Source organism: Triturus cristatus, chromosome 11 (assembly GCF_964204655.1).
Source record: "Triturus cristatus chromosome 11, aTriCri1.1, whole genome shotgun sequence".
In the NCBI taxonomy this organism is placed as follows: Eukaryota; Metazoa; Chordata; class Amphibia; order Caudata; family Salamandridae; genus Triturus; species Triturus cristatus.
In genome coordinates this window covers 1,142,653,762-1,142,670,643 of record NC_140594.1, presented here as the reverse complement: position 1 = coordinate 1,142,670,643, position 16,882 = coordinate 1,142,653,762, and the positions used below count along the sequence as shown (strand labels likewise).

The 16,882-nt window shown below is 45.9% G+C and overlaps 9 non-coding genes across 9 annotated transcripts; all 9 read left to right on the top strand.

Moving 5' to 3' along the window:
* The first annotated feature begins 1,071 nt into the window (after positions 1–1,071).
* Positions 1,072–1,143, top strand: TRNAG-UCC (transfer RNA glycine (anticodon UCC)). The gene has a single exon. It is a non-coding gene; the product is annotated as a tRNA-Gly (tRNA).
* A 1,504-nt stretch (positions 1,144–2,647) lies between these two features.
* TRNAG-UCC (transfer RNA glycine (anticodon UCC)) lies at positions 2,648–2,719 on the top strand. Its single transcript has one exon. It is a non-coding gene; the product is annotated as a tRNA-Gly (tRNA).
* A 3,103-nt stretch (positions 2,720–5,822) lies between these two features.
* Positions 5,823–5,894, top strand: TRNAG-UCC (transfer RNA glycine (anticodon UCC)). Its single transcript has one exon. It is a non-coding gene; the product is annotated as a tRNA-Gly (tRNA).
* A 1,504-nt stretch (positions 5,895–7,398) lies between these two features.
* Positions 7,399–7,470, top strand: TRNAG-UCC (transfer RNA glycine (anticodon UCC)). The gene has a single exon. It is a non-coding gene; the product is annotated as a tRNA-Gly (tRNA).
* A 1,521-nt stretch (positions 7,471–8,991) lies between these two features.
* TRNAG-UCC (transfer RNA glycine (anticodon UCC)) lies at positions 8,992–9,063 on the top strand. The gene has a single exon. It is a non-coding gene; the product is annotated as a tRNA-Gly (tRNA).
* Positions 9,064–10,573: 1,510 nt separating this feature from the next.
* Positions 10,574–10,645, top strand: TRNAG-UCC (transfer RNA glycine (anticodon UCC)). Its single transcript has one exon. It is a non-coding gene; the product is annotated as a tRNA-Gly (tRNA).
* Positions 10,646–12,166: 1,521 nt separating this feature from the next.
* Positions 12,167–12,238, top strand: TRNAG-UCC (transfer RNA glycine (anticodon UCC)). Its single transcript has one exon. It is a non-coding gene; the product is annotated as a tRNA-Gly (tRNA).
* Positions 12,239–13,742: 1,504 nt separating this feature from the next.
* On the top strand, positions 13,743–13,814 carry TRNAG-UCC (transfer RNA glycine (anticodon UCC)). Its single transcript has one exon. It is a non-coding gene; the product is annotated as a tRNA-Gly (tRNA).
* Positions 13,815–15,324: 1,510 nt separating this feature from the next.
* Positions 15,325–15,396, top strand: TRNAG-UCC (transfer RNA glycine (anticodon UCC)). The gene has a single exon. It is a non-coding gene; the product is annotated as a tRNA-Gly (tRNA).
* The last annotated feature ends 1,486 nt before the right edge of the window (positions 15,397–16,882 follow it).

Sequence of the window (16,882 nt, the reverse complement as noted above, 5' to 3'; positions counted from 1 at the left end):
TTTTATCAGAGGGCAAGTTGAGAGGACTCCAAGTGGCAGATTTCCACGGAAAGAGCCTCTCGCTGCAGCAGGAAGGTTGGATACTTCAAATTGGCATAGTTTCCTGTCCAGCGTCCTCTGACGTCCCGAACGCTCCCAAACACTCAAAAGCCTCGCCCTCACCGGGTAGATCTCTGGCTCCCAGGTAAAGCCAAATCCTGAGTATGCTAGTGCTAGGATCACAGAGAAAGGACAGGGACAGAGAGCTGCTGTCTTGGTAAAGGCCTGAAACGGCTAATTCCTAAGAGGATCCGCACTTTCAGTTATGACTGACTGTGAGTGGGGAAGATGAAGATTTTCTGTACCCAGCATACCTTGCGATGTGCTTAGGCAAATGAGGAGAGAGCCCCACCAATCCCTTGCCACTCCGCTGAAAGCTCCTCCTCTGCATAAAGAGAGCACTTTCACAAGGGAGCAGAGTGGCGCAGCGGAAGCGTGCTGGGCCCATAACCCAGAGGTCGATGGATCGAAACCATCCTCTGCTAATATTGCTTGATTTTTCTTCCTAGGACTAATCTGTCATTTCCACCCTGCCAGCAAGGAAAAGCGCAGGCTTGTGCTAGCTATGTGAGAAAAGACTTCTCAACTATCTGTCTCTGCTGTAAATCAAGAGAGTGATCGTCAAAGGATCAACCCTATACTTTGAAAGTAAAGATACCCAATTAGAAGCATAAATGACAGGTGGGACCTTCACACGTTTTTCGGGGCATGCTTTGAATTTCATTCTTCCCTTTTTGTTCTGCTTTTATCAATCTCCTATGCATTTCATGGAATTTACTCCCTTTCTCTTCGCTGCTTTGCTTCCGATGCTGCCCATATGCTCATTTCCACTATTTGTACTGCTGCTTTCCATTTCTTCTCTTCTGCACAGCTTTGTCCTTGGTTTCAATCCCCAGTTCTTTACCCTCTGCAAGACAATTTCTACTGCTTTTCATGTTGGTATCCACACCAAATGCACCATTGGAACCGGTGCAAGATTGCCACTGCACTCGGCGTTGTAACATCTGGAAGCTAGAGGACACACATCAGAAGGCGTTGGTGGTATAGTGGTGAGCATAGCTGCCTTCCAAGCAGTTGACCCGGGTTCGATTCCCGGCCAACGCAGTGCAAATATTTATATATTCTCCAAGCAGGATATATTTTAATGCAACATGTCACAAAACTGAAATATCAGAATAATCAGCCGTTATATAAAAAAATAAACAAACACGTAGGTAGACATCTCGATCGCCTCATCTGCTACATTCATTGTCCCAATATATGCTATTTTCCATAAAGCACTCACCACTCACATGTGCTGATAATAAATATTTTGCTGGGGGCAGGCAATGAAAGGGCTGAGCCCCGACCAGACATTATAACCCCAGCAACCCTATTTTAAAAAGCATTTCTAGGCGATATCTAGCCTCTGAAAATAATAGGCAAGATCCACCGATAAATCTGGCAAAAGTCCCCAAGATTTTGTGCATACTTGTGCTCTCACCTGAATGCAGCGCCACCTTGTAACCATCGGATGTAACTGCGGCTCAGAAAAATGTTTTATCAGAGGGCAAGTTGAGAGGACTCCAAGTGGCAGATTTCAACGGAAAGAGCCTCTCGCTGCAGCAGGAAGGTTGGATACTTCAAATTGGCATAGTTTCCTGTCCAGCGTCCTCTCACGTCCCGAACGCTCCCAAACACTCAAAAGCCTCGCCCTCACCGGGTAGATCTCTGGCTCCCAGGTAAAGCCAAATCCTGAGTATGCTAGTGCTAGGATCACAGAGAAAGGACAGGGACAGAGAGCTGCTCTCTTGGTAAAGGCCTGAAACGGCTAATTCCTAAGAGGGTCTGCACTTTCAGTTATGACTGACTGTGAGTGGGGAAGATGAAGATTTTCTGTACCCAGCATACCTTGCGATTTGCTTAGGCAAATGAGGAGAGAGCCCCACCAATCCCTTGCCACTCCGCTGAAAGCTCCTCCTCTGCATAAAGAGAGCACTTTCACAAGGGAGCAGAGTGGCGCAGCGGAAGCGTGCTGGGCCCATAACGCAGAGGTCGATGGTTCGAAACCATCCTCTGCTAATATTGCTTGATTTTTCTTCCTAGGACTAATCTGTCATTTCCACCCTGCCAGCAAGGAAAAGCGCAGGCTTGTGCTAGCTATGTGAGAAAAGACTTCTCAACTATCTGTCTCTGCTGTAAATCAAGAGAGTGATCGTCAAAGGATCAACCCTACACTTTGAAAGTAAAGATACCCAATTAGAAGCATAAATGACAGGTGGGACCTTCACACGTTTTTCGGGGCATGCTTTGAATTTCATTCTTCCCTTTTTGTTCTGCTTTTATCAATCTCCTATGCATTTCATGGAATTTACTCCCTTTCTCTTCGCTGCTTTGCTTCCGATGCTGCCCATATGCTCATTTCCACTATTTGTACTGCTGCTTTCCATTTCTTCTCTTCTGCACAGCTTTGTCCTTGGTTTCAATCCCCAGTTCTTTACCCTCTGAAAGACAATTTCTACTGCTTTTCATGTTGGTATCCACACCAAATGCACCATTGGAACCGGTGCAAGATTGCCACTGCACTCGGCGTTGTAACATCTGGAACCTAGAGGACACACATCAGAGGGCGTTGGTGGTATAGTGGTGAGCATAGCTGCCTTCCAAGCAGTTGACCCGGGTTCGATTCCCGGCCAACGCAGTGCAAATATTTATATATTCTCCAAGCAGGATATATTTTAATGCAACTTGTCACAAAACTGAAATATCAGAAACAGAATAATCAGCCGTTATATAAAAAAATAAACAAACACGTAGGTAGACATCTCGATCGCCTCATCTGCTACATTCATTGTCCCAATATATGCTATTTTCCATAAAGCACTCACCACTCACATGTGCTGATAATAAATATTTTGCTGGGGGCAGGCAATGAAAGGGCTGAGCCCCGACCAGACATTATAACCCCAGCAACCCTATTTTAAAAAGCATTTCTAGGCGATATCTAGCCTCTGAAAATAATAGGCAAGATCCACCGATAAATCTGGCAAAAGTCCCCAAGATTTTGTGCATACTTGTGCTCTCACCTGAATGCAGCGCCACCTTGTAACCATCGGATGTAACTGCGGCTCAGAAAAATGTTTTATCAGAGGGCAAGTTGAGAGGACTCCAAGTGGCAGATTTCCACGGAAAGAGCCTCTCGCTGCAGCAGGAAGGTTGGGTACTTCAAATTGGCATAGTTTCCTGTCCAGCGTCCTCTCACGTCCCGAACGCTCCCAAACACTCAAAAGCCTCGCCCTCACCGGGTAGATCTCTGGCTCCCAGGTAAAGCCAAATCCTGAGTATGCTAGTGCTAGGATCACAGAGAAAGGACAGGGACAGAGAGCTGCTGTCTTGGTAAAGGCCTGAAACGGCTAATTCCTAAGAGGGTCTGCACTTTCAGTTATGACTGACTGTGAGTGGGGAAGATGAAGATTTTCTGTACCCAGCATACCTTGCGATGTGCTTAGGCAAATGAGGAGAGAGCCCCACCAATCCCTTGCCACTCCGCTGAAAGCTCCTCCTCTGCATAAAGAGAGCACTTTCACAAGGGAGCAGAGTGGCGCAGCGGAAGCGTGCTGGGCCCATAACCCAGAGGTCGATGGATCGAAACTATCCTCTGCTAATATTGCTTGTTTTTTCTTCCTAGGACTAATCTGTCATTTCCACCCTGCCAGCAAGGAAAAGTGCAGGCTTGTGCTAGCTATGTGAGAAAAGACTTCTCAACTATCTGTCTCTGCTGTAAATCAAGAGAGTGATCGTCAAAGGATCAACCCTAAACTTTGAAAGTAAAGATACCCAATTAGAAGCATAAATGACAGGTGGGACCTTCACACGTTTTTCGGGGCATGCTTTGAATTTCATTCTTCCCTTTTTGTTCTGCTTTTATCAATCTCCTATGCATTTCATGGAATTTACTCCCTTTCTCTTCGCTGCTTTGCTTCCGATGCTGCCCATATGCTCATTTCCACTATTTGTACTGCTGCTTTCCATTTCTTCTCTTCTGCACAGCTTTGTCCTTGGTTTCAATCCCCAGTTCTTTACCCTCTGCAAGACAATTTCTACTGCTTTTCATGTTGGTATCCACACCAAATGCACCATTGGAACCGGTGCAAGATTGCCACTGCACTCGGCGTTGTAACATCTGGAACCTAGAGGACACACATCAGAGGGCGTTGGTGGTATAGTGGTGAGCATAGCTGCCTTCCAAGCAGTTGACCCGGGTTCGATTCCTGGCCAACGCAGTGCAAATATTTATATATTCTCCAAGCAGGATATATTTTAATGCAACATGTCACAAAACTGAAATATCAGAAACAGAATAATCAGCCGTTATATAAAAAAATAAACAAACACGTAGGTAGACATCTCGATCGCCTCATCTGCTACATTCATTGTCCCAATATATGCTATTTTTCATAAAGCACTCACCACTCACATGTGCTGATAATAAATATTTTGCTGGGGGCAGGCAATGAAAGGGCTGAGCCCCGACCAGACATTATAACCCCAGCAACCCTATTTTAAAAAGCATTTCTAGGCGATATCTAGCCTCTGAAAATAATAGGCAAGATCCACCGATAAATCTGGCAAAAGTCCCCAAGATTTTGTGCATACTTGTGCTCTCACCTGAATGCAGCGCCACCTTGTAACCATCGGATGTAACTGCGGCTCAGAAAAATGTTTTATCAGAGGGCAAGTTGAGAGGACTCCAAGTGGCAGATTTCCACGGAAAGAGCCTCTCGCTGCAGCAGGAAGGTTGGATACTTCAAATTGGCATAGTTTCCTGTCCAGCGTCCTCTGACGTCCCGAACGCTCCCAAACACTCAAAAGCCTCACACCGGGCAAGCCCTCACCGGGTAGATCTCTGGCTCCCAGGTAAAGCCAAATCCTGAGTATGCTAGTGCTAGGATCACAGAGAAAGGACAGGGACAGAGAGCTGCTGTCTTGGTAAAGGCCTGAAACGGCTAATTCCTAAGAGGATCCGCACTTTCAGTTATGACTGACTGTGAGTGGGGAAGATGAAGATTTTCTGTACCCAGCATACCTTGCGATGTGCTTAGGCAAATGAGGAGAGAGCCCCACCAATCCCTTGCCACTCCGCTGAAAGCTCCTCCTCTGCATAAAGAGAGCACTTTCACAAGGGAGCAGAGTGGCGCAGCGGAAGCGTGCTGGGCCCATAACCCAGAGGTCGATGGATCGAAACCATCCTCTGCTAATATTGCTTGATTTTTCTTCCTAGGACTAATCTGTCATTTCCACCCTGCCAGCAAGGAAAAGCGCAGGCTTGTGCTAGCTATGTGAGAAAAGACTTCTCAACTATCTGTCTCTGCTGTAAATCAAGAGAGTGATCGTCAAAGGATCAACCCTATACTTTGAAAGTAAAGATACCCAATTAGAAGCATAAATGACAGGTGGGACCTTCACACGTTTTTCGGGGCATGCTTTGAATTTCATTCTTCCCTTTATGTTCTGCTTTTATCAATCTCCTATGCATTTTATGGAATTTACTCCCTTTCTCTTCGCTGCTTTGCTTCCGATGCTGCCCATATGCTCATTTCCACTATTTGTACTGCTGCTTTCCATTTCTTCTCTTCTGCACAGCTTTGTCCTTGGTTTCAATCCCCAGTTCTTTACCCTCTGCAAGACAATTTCTACTGCTTTTCATGTTGGTATCCACACCAAATGCACCATTGGAACCGGTGCAAGATTGCCACTGCACTCGGCGTTGTAACATCTGGAAGCTAGAGGACACACATCAGAAGGCGTTGGTGGTATAGTGGTGAGCATAGCTGCCTTCCAAGCAGTTGACCCGGGTTCGATTCCCGGCCAACGCAGTGCAAATATTTATATATTCTCCAAGCAGGATATATTTTAATGCAACATGTCACAAAACTGAAATATCAGAATAATCAGCCGTTATATAAAAAAATAAACAAACACGTAGGTAGACATCTCGATCGCCTCATCTGCTACATTCATTGTCCCAATATATGCTATTTTCCATAAAGCACTCACCACTCACATGTGCTGATAATAAATATTTTGCTGGGGGCAGGCAATGAAAGGGCTGAGCCCCGACCAGACATTATAACCCCAGCAACCCTATTTTAAAAAGCATTTCTAGGCGATATCTAGCCTCTGAAAATAATAGGCAAGATCCACCGATAAATCTGGCAAAAGTCCCCAAGATTTTGTGCATACTTGTGCTCTCACCTGAATGCAGCGCCACCTTGTAACCATCGGATGTAACTGCGGCTCAGAAAAATGTTTTATCAGAGGGCAAGTTGAGAGGACTCCAAGTGGCAGATTTCAACGGAAAGAGCCTCTCGCTGCAGCAGGAAGGTTGGATACTTCAAATTGGCATAGTTTCCTGTCCAGCGTCCTGTCACGTCCCGAACGCTCCCAAACACTCAAAAGCCTCGCCCTCACCGGGTAGATCTCTGGCTCCCAGGTAAAGCCAAATCCTGAGTATGCTAGTGCTAGGATCACAGAGAAAGGACAGGGACAGAGAGCTGCTGTCTTGGTAAAGGCCTGAAACGGCTAATTCCTAAGAGGGTCTGCACTTTCAGTTATGACTGACTGTGAGTGGGGAAGATGAAGATTTTCTGTACCCAGCATACCTTGCGATTTGCTTAGGCAAATGAGGAGAGAGCCCCACCAATCCCTTGCCACTCCGCTGAAAGCTCCTCCTCTGCATAAAGAGAGCACTTTCACAAGGGAGCAGAGTGGCGCAGCGGAAGCGTGCTGGGCCCATAACCCAGAGGTCGATGGATCGAAACCATCCTCTGCTAATATTGCTTGATTTTTCTTCCTAGGACCAGTCTGTCATTTCCACCCTGCCAGCAAGGAAAAGCGCAGGCTTGTGCTAGCTATGTGAGAAAAGACTTCTCAACTATCTGTCTCTGCTGTAAATCAAGAGAGTGATCGTCAAAGGATCAACCCTACACTTTGAAAGTAAAGATACCCAATTAGAAGCATAAATGACAGGTGGGACCTTCACACGTTTTTCGGGGCATGCTTTGAATTTCATTCTTCCCTTTTTGTTCTGCTTTTATCAATCTCCTATGCATTTCATGGAATTCACTCCCTTTCTCTTCGCTGCTTTGCTTCCGATGCTGCCCATATGCTCATTTCCACTATTTGTACTGCTGCTTTCCATTTCTTCTCTTCTGCACAGCTTTGTCCTTGGTTTCAATCCCCAGTTCTTTACCCTCTGAAAGACAATTTCTACTGCTTTTCATGTTGGTATCCACACCAAATGCACCATTGGAACCGGTGCAAGATTGCCACTGCACTCGGCGTTGTAACATCTGGAACCTAGAGAACACACATCAGAGGGCGTTGGTGGTATAGTGGTGAGCATAGCTGCCTTCCAAGCAGTTGACCCGGGTTCGATTCCCGGCCAACGCAGTGCAAATATTTATATATTCTCCAAGCAGGATATATTTTAATGCAACATGTCACAAAACTGAAATATCAGAAACAGAATAATCAGCCGTTATATAAAAAAATAAACAAACACGTAGGTAGACATCTCGATCGCCTCATCTGCTACATTCATTGTCCCAATATATGCTATTTTCCATAAAGCACTCACCACTCACATGTGCTGATAATAAATATTTTGCTGGGGGCAGGCAATGAAAGGGCTGAGCCCCGACCAGACATTATAACCCCAGCAACCCTATTTTAAAAAGCATTTCTAGGCGATATCTAGCCTCTGAAAATAATAGGCAAGATCCACCGATAAATCTGGCAAAAGTCCCCAAGATTTTGTGCATACTTGTGCGCTCACCTGAATGCAGCGCCACCTTGTAACCATCGGATGTAACTGCGGCTCAGAAAAATGTTTTATCAGAGGGCAAGTTGAGAGGACTCCAAGTGGCAGATTTCCACGGAAAGAGCCTCTCGCTGCAGCAGGAAGGTTGGATACTTCAAATTGGCATAGTTTCCTGTCCAGCGTCCTCTCACGTCCCGAACGCTCCCAAACACTCAAAAGCCTCACACCGGGCAAGCCCTCACCGGGTAGATCTCTGGCTCCCAGGTAAAGCCAAATCCTGAGTATGCTAGTGCTAGGATCACAGAGAAAGGACAGGGACAGAGAGCTGCTGTCTTGGTAAAGGCCTGAAACGGCTAATTCCTAAGAGGGTCTGCACTTTCAGTTATGACTGACTGTGAGTGGGGAAGATGAAGATTTTCTGTACCCAGCATACCTTGCGATGTGCTTAGGCAAATGAGGAGAGAGCCCCACCAATCCCTTGCCACTCCGCTGAAAGCTCCTCCTCTGCATAAAGAGAACACTTTCACAAGGGAGCAGAGTGGCGCAGCGGAAGCGTGCTGGGCCCATAACCCAGAGGTCGATGGATCGAAACCATCCTCTGCTAATATTGCTTGATTTTTCTTCCTAGGACTAATCTGTCATTTCCACCCTGCCAGCAAGGAAAAGCGCAGGCTTGTGCTAGCTATGTGAGAAAAGACTTCTCAACTATCTGTCTCTGCTGTAAATCAAGAGAGTGATCGTCAAAGGATCAACCCTACACTTTGAAAGTAAAGATACCCAATTAGAAGCATAAATGACAGGTGGGACCTTCACACGTTTTTCGGGGCATGCTTTGAATTTCATTCTTCCCTTTTTGTTCTGCTTTTATCAATCTCCTATGCATTTCATGGAATTTACTCCCTTTCTCTTCGCTGCTTTGCTTCCGATGCTGCCCATATGCTCATTTCCACTATTTGTACTGCTGCTTTCCATTTCTTCTCTTCTGCACAGCTTTGTCCTTGGTTTCAATCCCCAGTTCTTTACCCTCTGCAAGACAATTTCTACTGCTTTTCATGTTGGTATCCACACCAAATGCACCATTGGAACCGGTGCAAGATTGCCACTGCACTCGGCGTTGTAACATCTGGAACCTAGAGGACACACATCAGAGGGCGTTGGTGGTATAGTGGTGAGCATAGCTGCCTTCCAAGCAGTTGACCCGGGTTCGATTCCCGGCCAACGCAGTGCAAATATTTATATATTCTCCAAGCAGGATATATTTTAATGCAACATGTCACAAAACTGAAATATCAGAAACGGAATAATCAGCCGTTATATAAAAAAATAAACAAACACGTAGGTAGACATCTCGATCGCCTCATCTGCTACATTCATTGTCCCAATATATGCTATTTTCCATAAAGCACTCACCACTCACATGTGCTGATAATAAATATTTTGCTGGGGGCAGGCAATGAAAGGGCTGAGCCCCGACCAGACATTATAACCCCAGCAACCCTATTTTAAAAAGCATTTCTAGGCGATATCTAGCCTCTGAAAATAATAGGCAAGATCCACCGATAAATCTGGCAAAAGTCCCCAAGATTTTGTGCATACTTGTGCTCTCACCTGAATGCAGCGCCACCTTGTAACCATTGGATGTAACTGCGGCTCAGAAAAATGTTTTATCAGAGGGCAAGTTGAGAGGACTCCAAGTGGCAGATTTCCACGGAAAGAGCCTCTCGCTGCAGCAGGAAGGTTGGATACTTCAAATTGGCATAGTTTCCTGTCCAGCGTCCTCTCACGTCCCGAACGCTCCCAAACACTCAAAAGCCTCGCCCTCACCGGGTAGATCTCTGGCTCCCAGGTAAAGCCAAATCCTGAGTATGCTAGTGCTAGGATCACAGAGAAAGGACAGGGACAGAGAGCTGCTGTCTTGGTAAAGGCCTGAAACGGCTAATTCCTAAGAGGGTCTGCACTTTCAGTTATGACTGACTGTGAGTGGGGAAGATGAAGATTTTCTGTACCCAGCATACCTTGCGATGTGCTTAGGCAAATGAGGAGAGAGCCCCACCAATCCAGTGCCACTCCACTGAAAGCTCCTCCTCTGCATAAAGAGAGCACTTTCACAAGGGAGCAGAGTGGCGCAGCGGAAGCGTGCTGGGCCCATAACCCAGAGGTCGATGGATCGAAACCATCCTCTGCTAATATTGCTTGATTTTTCTTCCTAGGACTAATCTGTCATTTCCACCCTGCCAGCAAGGAAAAGCGCAGGCTTGTGCTAGCTATGTGAGAAAAGACTTCTCAACTATCTGTCTCTGCTGTAAATCAAGAGAGTGATCGTCAAAGGATCAACCCTATACTTTGAAAGTAAAGATACCCAATTAGAAGCATAAATGACAGGTGGGACCTTCACACGTTTTTCGGGGCATGCTTAGAATTTCATTCTTCCCTTTTTGTTCTGCTTTTATCAATCTCCTATGCATTTCATGGAATTTACTCCCTTTCTCTTCGCTGCTTTGCTTCCGATGCTGCCCATATGCTCATTTCCACTATTTGTACTGCTGCTTTCCATTTCTTCTCTTCTGCACAGCTTTGTCCTTGGTTTCAATCCCCAGTTCTTTACCCTCTGCAAGACAATTTCTACTGCTTTTCATGTTGGTATCCACACCAAATGCACCATTGGAACCGGTGCAAGATTGCCACTGCACTCGGCGTTGTAACATCTGGAACCTAGAGGACACACATCAGAGGGCGTTGGTGGTATAGTGGTGAGCATAGCTGCCTTCCAAGCAGTTGACCCGGGTTTGATTCCCGGCCAACGCAGTGCAAATATTTATATATTCTCCAAGCAGGATATATTTTAATGCAACATGTCACAAAACTGAAATATCAGAAACAGAATAATCAGCCGTTATATAAAAAAATAAACAAACACGTAGGTAGACATCTCGATCGCCTCATCTGCTACATTCATTGTCCCAATATATGCTATTTTCCATAAAGCACTCACCACTCACATGTGCTGATAATAAATATTTTGCTGGGGGCAGGCAATGAAAGGGCTGAGCCCCGACCAGACATTATAACCCCAGCAACCCTATTTTAAAAAGCATTTCTAGGCGATATCTAGCCTCTGAAAATAATAGGCAAGATCCACCGATAAATCTGGCAAAAGTCCCCAAGATTTTGTGCATACTTGTGCTCTCACCTGAATGCAGCGCCACCTTGTAACCATCGGATGTAACTGCGGCTCAGAAAAATGTTTTATCAGAGGGCAAGTTGAGAGGACTCCAAGTGGCAGATTTCCACGGAAAGAGCCTCTCGCTGCAGCAGGAAGGTTGGATACTTCAAATTGGCATAGTTTCCTGTCCAGCGTCCTCTGACGTCCCGAACGCTCCCAAACACTCAAAAGCCTCACACCGGGCAAGCCCTCACCGGGTAGATCTCTGGCTCCCAGGTAAAGCCAAATCCTGAGTATGCTAGTGCTAGGATCACAGAGAAAGGACAGGGACAGAGAGCTGCTGTCTTGGTAAAGGCCTGAAACGGCTAATTCCTAAGAGGATCCGCACTTTCAGTTATGACTGACTGTGAGTGGGGAAGATGAAGATTTTCTGTACCCAGCATACCTTGCGATGTGCTTAGGCAAATGAGGAGAGAGCCCCACCAATCCCTTGCCACTCCGCTGAAAGCTCCTCCTCTGCATAAAGAGAGCACTTTCACAAGGGAGCAGAGTGGCGCAGCGGAAGCGTGCTGGGCCCATAACCCAGAGGTCGATGGATCGAAACCATCCTCTGCTAATATTGCTTGATTTTTCTTCCTAGGACTAATCTGTCATTTCCACCCTGCCAGCAAGGAAAAGCGCAGGCTTGTGCTAGCTATGTGAGAAAAGACTTCTCAACTATCTGTCTCTGCTGTAAATCAAGAGAGTGATCGTCAAAGGATCAACCCTATACTTTGAAAGTAAAGATACCCAATTAGAAGCATAAATGACAGGTGGGACCTTCACACGTTTTTCGGGGCATGCTTTGAATTTCATTCTTCCCTTTTTGTTCTGCTTTTATCAATCTCCTATGCATTTCATGGAATTTACTCCCTTTCTCTTCGCTGCTTTGCTTCCGATGCTGCCCATATGCTCATTTCCACTATTTGTACTGCTGCTTTCCATTTCTTCTCTTCTGCACAGCTTTGTCCTTGGTTTCAATCCCCAGTTCTTTACCCTCTGCAAGACAATTTCTACTGCTTTTCATGTTGGTATCCACACCAAATGCACCATTGGAACCGGTGCAAGATTGCCACTGCACTCGGCGTTGTAACATCTGGAAGCTAGAGGACACACATCAGAAGGCGTTGGTGGTATAGTGGTGAGCATAGCTGCCTTCCAAGCAGTTGACCCGGGTTCGATTCCCGGCCAACGCAGTGCAAATATTTATATATTCTCCAAGCAGGATATATTTTAATGCAACATGTCACAAAACTGAAATATCAGAATAATCAGCCGTTATATAAAAAAATAAACAAACACGTAAGTAGACATCTCGATCGCCTCATCTGCTACATTCATTGTCCCAATATATGCTATTTTCCATAAAGCACTCACCACTCACATGTGCTGATAATAAATATTTTGCTGGGGGCAGGCAATGAAAGGGCTGAGCCCCGACCAGACATTATAACCCCAGCAACCCTATTTTAAAAAGCATTTCTAGGCGATATCTAGCCTCTGAAAATAATAGGCAAGATCCACCGATAAATCTGGCAAAAGTCCCCAAGATTTTGTGCATACTTGTGCTCTCACCTGAATGCAGCGCCACCTTGTAACCATCGGATGTAACTGCGGCTCAGAAAAATGTTTTATCAGAGGGCAAGTTGAGAGGACTCCAAGTGGCAGATTTCAACGGAAAGAGCCTCTCGCTGCAGCAGGAAGGTTGGATACTTCAAATTGGCATAGTTTCCTGTCCAGCGTCCTCTCACGTCCCGAACGCTCCCAAACACTCAAAAGCCTCGCCCTCACCGGGTAGATCTCTGGCTCCCAGGTAAAGCCAAATCCTGAGTATGCTAGTGCTAGGATCACAGAGAAAGGACAGGGACAGAGAGCTGCTCTCTTGGTAAAGGCCTGAAACGGCTAATTCCTAAGAGGGTCTGCACTTTCAGTTATGACTGACTGTGAGTGGGGAAGATGAAGATTTTCTGTACCCAGCATACCTTGCGATTTGCTTAGGCAAATGAGGAGAGAGCCCCACCAATCCCTTGCCACTCCGCTGAAAGCTCCTCCTCTGCATAAAGAGAGCACTTTCACAAGGGAGCAGAGTGGCGCAGCGGAAGCGTGCTGGGCCCATAACCCAGAGGTCGATGGATCGAAACCATCCTCTGCTAATATTGCTTGATTTTTCTTCCTAGGACTAATCTGTCATTTCCACCCTGCCAGCAAGGAAAAGCGCAGGCTTGTGCTAGCTATGTGAGAAAAGACTTCTCAACTATCTGTCTCTGCTGTAAATCAAGAGAGTGATCGTCAAAGGATCAACCCTACACTTTGAAAGTAAAGATACCCAATTAGAAGCATAAATGACAGGTGGGACCTTCACACGTTTTTCGGGGCATGCTTTGAATTTCATTCTTCCCTTTTTGTTCTGCTTTTATCAATCTCCTATGCATTTCATGGAATTTACTCCCTTTCTCTTCGCTGCTTTGCTTCCGATGCTGCCCATATGCTCATTTCCACTATTTGTACTGCTGCTTTCCATTTCTTCTCTTCTGCACAGCTTTGTCCTTGGTTTCAATCCCCAGTTCTTTACCCTCTGAAAGACAATTTCTACTGCTTTTCATGTTGGTATCCACACCAAATGCACCATTGGAACCGGTGCAAGATTGCCACTGCACTCGGCGTTGTAACATCTGGAACCTAGAGGACACACATCAGAGGGCGTTGGTGGTATAGTGGTGAGCATAGCTGCCTTCCAAGCAGTTGACCCGGGTTCGATTCCCGGCCAACGCAGTGCAAATATTTATATATTCTCCAAGCAGGATATATTTTAATGCAACATGTCACAAAACTGAAATATCAGAAACAGAATAATCAGCCGTTATTTAAAAAAATAAACAAACACGTAGGTAGACATCTCGATCGCCTCATCTGCTACATTCATTGTCCCAATATATGCTATTTTCCATAAAGCACTCACCACTCACATGTGCTGATAATAAATATTTTGCTGGGGGCAGGCAATGAAAGGGCTGAGCCCCGACCAGACATTATAACCCCAGCAACCCTATTTTAAAAAGCATTTCTAGGCGATATCTAGCCTCTGAAAATAATAGGCAAGATCCACCGATAAATCTGGCAAAAGTCCCCAAGATTTTGTGCATACTTGTGCTCTCACCTGAATGCAGCGCCACCTTGTAACCATTGGATGTAACTGCGGCTCAGAAAAATGTTTTATCAGAGGGCAAGTTGAGAGGACTCCAAGTGGCAGATTTCCACGGAAAGAGCCTCTCGCTGCAGCAGGAAGGTTGGATACTTCAAATTGGCATAGTTTCCTGTCCAGCGTCCTCTCACGTCCCGAACGCTCCCAAACACTCAAAAGCCTCGCCCTCACCGGGTAGATCTCTGGCTCCCAGGTAAAGCCAAATCCTGAGTATGCTAGTGCTAGGATCACAGAGAAAGGACAGGGACAGAGAGCTGCTGTCTTGGTAAAGGCCTGAAACGGCTAATTCCTAAGAGGGTCTGCACTTTCAGTTATGACTGACTGTGAGTGGGGAAGATGAAGATTTTCTGTACCCAGCATACCTTGCGATGTGCTTAGGCAAATGAGGAGAGAGCCCCACCAATCCCTTGCCACTCCGCTGAAAGCTCCTCCTCTGCATAAAGAGAACACTTTCACAAGGGAGCAGAGTGGCGCAGCGGAAGCGTGCTGGGCCCATAACCCAGAGGTCGATGGATCGAAACCATCCTCTGCTAATATTGCTTGATTTTTCTTCCTAGGACTAATCTGTCATTTCCACCCTGCCAGCAAGGAAAAGCGCAGGCTTGTGCTAGCTATGTGAGAAAAGACTTCTCAACTATCTGTCTCTGCTGTAAATCAAGAGAGTGATCGTCAAAGGATCAACCCTACACTTTGAAAGTAAAGATACCCAATTAGAAGCATAAATGACAGGTGGGACCTTCACACGTTTTTCGGGGCATGCTTTGAATTTCATTCTTCCCTTTTTGTTCTGCTTTTATCAATCTCCTATGCATTTCATGGAATTTACTCCCTTTCTCTTCGCTGCTTTGCTTCCGATGCTGCCCATATGCTCATTTCCACTATTTGTACTGCTGCTTTCCATTTCTTCTCTTCTGCACAGCTTTGTCCTTGGTTTCAATCCCCAGTTCTTTACCCTCTGCAAGACAATTTCTACTGCTTTTCATGTTGGTATCCACACCAAATGCACCATTGGAACCGGTGCAAGATTGCCACTGCACTCGGCGTTGTAACATCTGGAACCTAGAGGACACACATCAGAGGGCGTTGGTGGTATAGTGGTGAGCATAGCTGCCTTCCAAGCAGTTGACCCGGGTTCGATTCCCGGCCAACGCAGTGCAAATATTTATATATTCTCCAAGCAGGATATATTTTAATGCAACATGTCACAAAACTGAAATATCAGAAACGGAATAATCAGCCGTTATATAAAAAAATAAACAAACACGTAGGTAGACATCTCGATCGCCTCATCTGCTACATTCATTGTCCCAATATATGCTATTTTCCATAAAGCACTCACCACTCACATGTGCTGATAATAAATATTTTGCTGGGGGCAGGCAATGAAAGGGCTGAGCCCCGACCAGACATTATAACCCCAGCAACCCTATTTTAAAAAGCATTTCTAGGCGATATCTAGCCTCTGAAAATAATAGGCAAGATCCACCGATAAATCTGGCAAAAGTCCCCAAGATTTTGTGCATACTTGTGCTCTCACCTGAATGCAGCGCCACCTTGTAACCATTGGATGTAACTGCGGCTCAGAAAAATGTTTTATCAGAGGGCAAGTTGAGAGGACTCCAAGTGGCAGATTTCCACGGAAAGAGCCTCTCGCTGCAGCAGGAAGGTTGGATACTTCAAATTGGCATAGTTTCCTGTCCAGCGTCCTCTCACGTCCCGAACGCTCCCAAACACTCAAAAGCCTCGCCCTCACCGGGTAGATCTCTGGCTCCCAGGTAAAGCCAAATCCTGAGTATGCTAGTGCTAGGATCACAGAGAAAGGACAGGGACAGAGAGCTGCTGTCTTGGTAAAGGCCTGAAACGGCTAATTCCTAAGAGGGTCTGCACTTTCAGTTATGACTGACTGTGAGTGGGGAAGATGAAGATTTTCTGTACCCAGCATACCTTGCGATGTGCTTAGGCAAATGAGGAGAGAGCCCCACCAATCCAGTGCCACTCCACTGAAAGCTCCTCCTCTGCATAAAGAGAGCACTTTCACAAGGGAGCAGAGTGGCGCAGCGGAAGCGTGCTGGGCCCATAACCCAGAGGTCGATGGATCGAAACCATCCTCTGCTAATATTGCTTGATTTTTCTTCCTAGGACTAATCTGTCATTTCCACCCTGCCAGCAAGGAAAAGCGCAGGCTTGTGCTAGCTATGTGAGAAAAGACTTCTCAACTATCTGTCTCTGCTGTAAATCAAGAGAGTGATCGTCAAAGGATCAACCCTATACTTTGAAAGTAAAGATACCCAATTAGAAGCATAAATGACAGGTGGGACCTTCACACGTTTTTCGGGGCATGCTTAGAATTTCATTCTTCCCTTTTTGTTCTGCTTTTATCAATCTCCTATGCATTTCATGGAATTTACTCCCTTTCTCTTCGCTGCTTTGCTTCCGATGCTGCCCATATGCTCATTTCCACTATTTGTACTGCTGCTTTCCATTTCTTCTCTTCTGCACAGCTTTGTCCTTGGTTTCAATCCCCAGTTCTTTACCCTCTGCAAGACAATTTCTACTGCTTTTCATGTTGGTATCCACACCAAATGCACCATTGGAACCGGTGCAAGATTGCCACTGCACTCGGCGTTGTAACATCTGG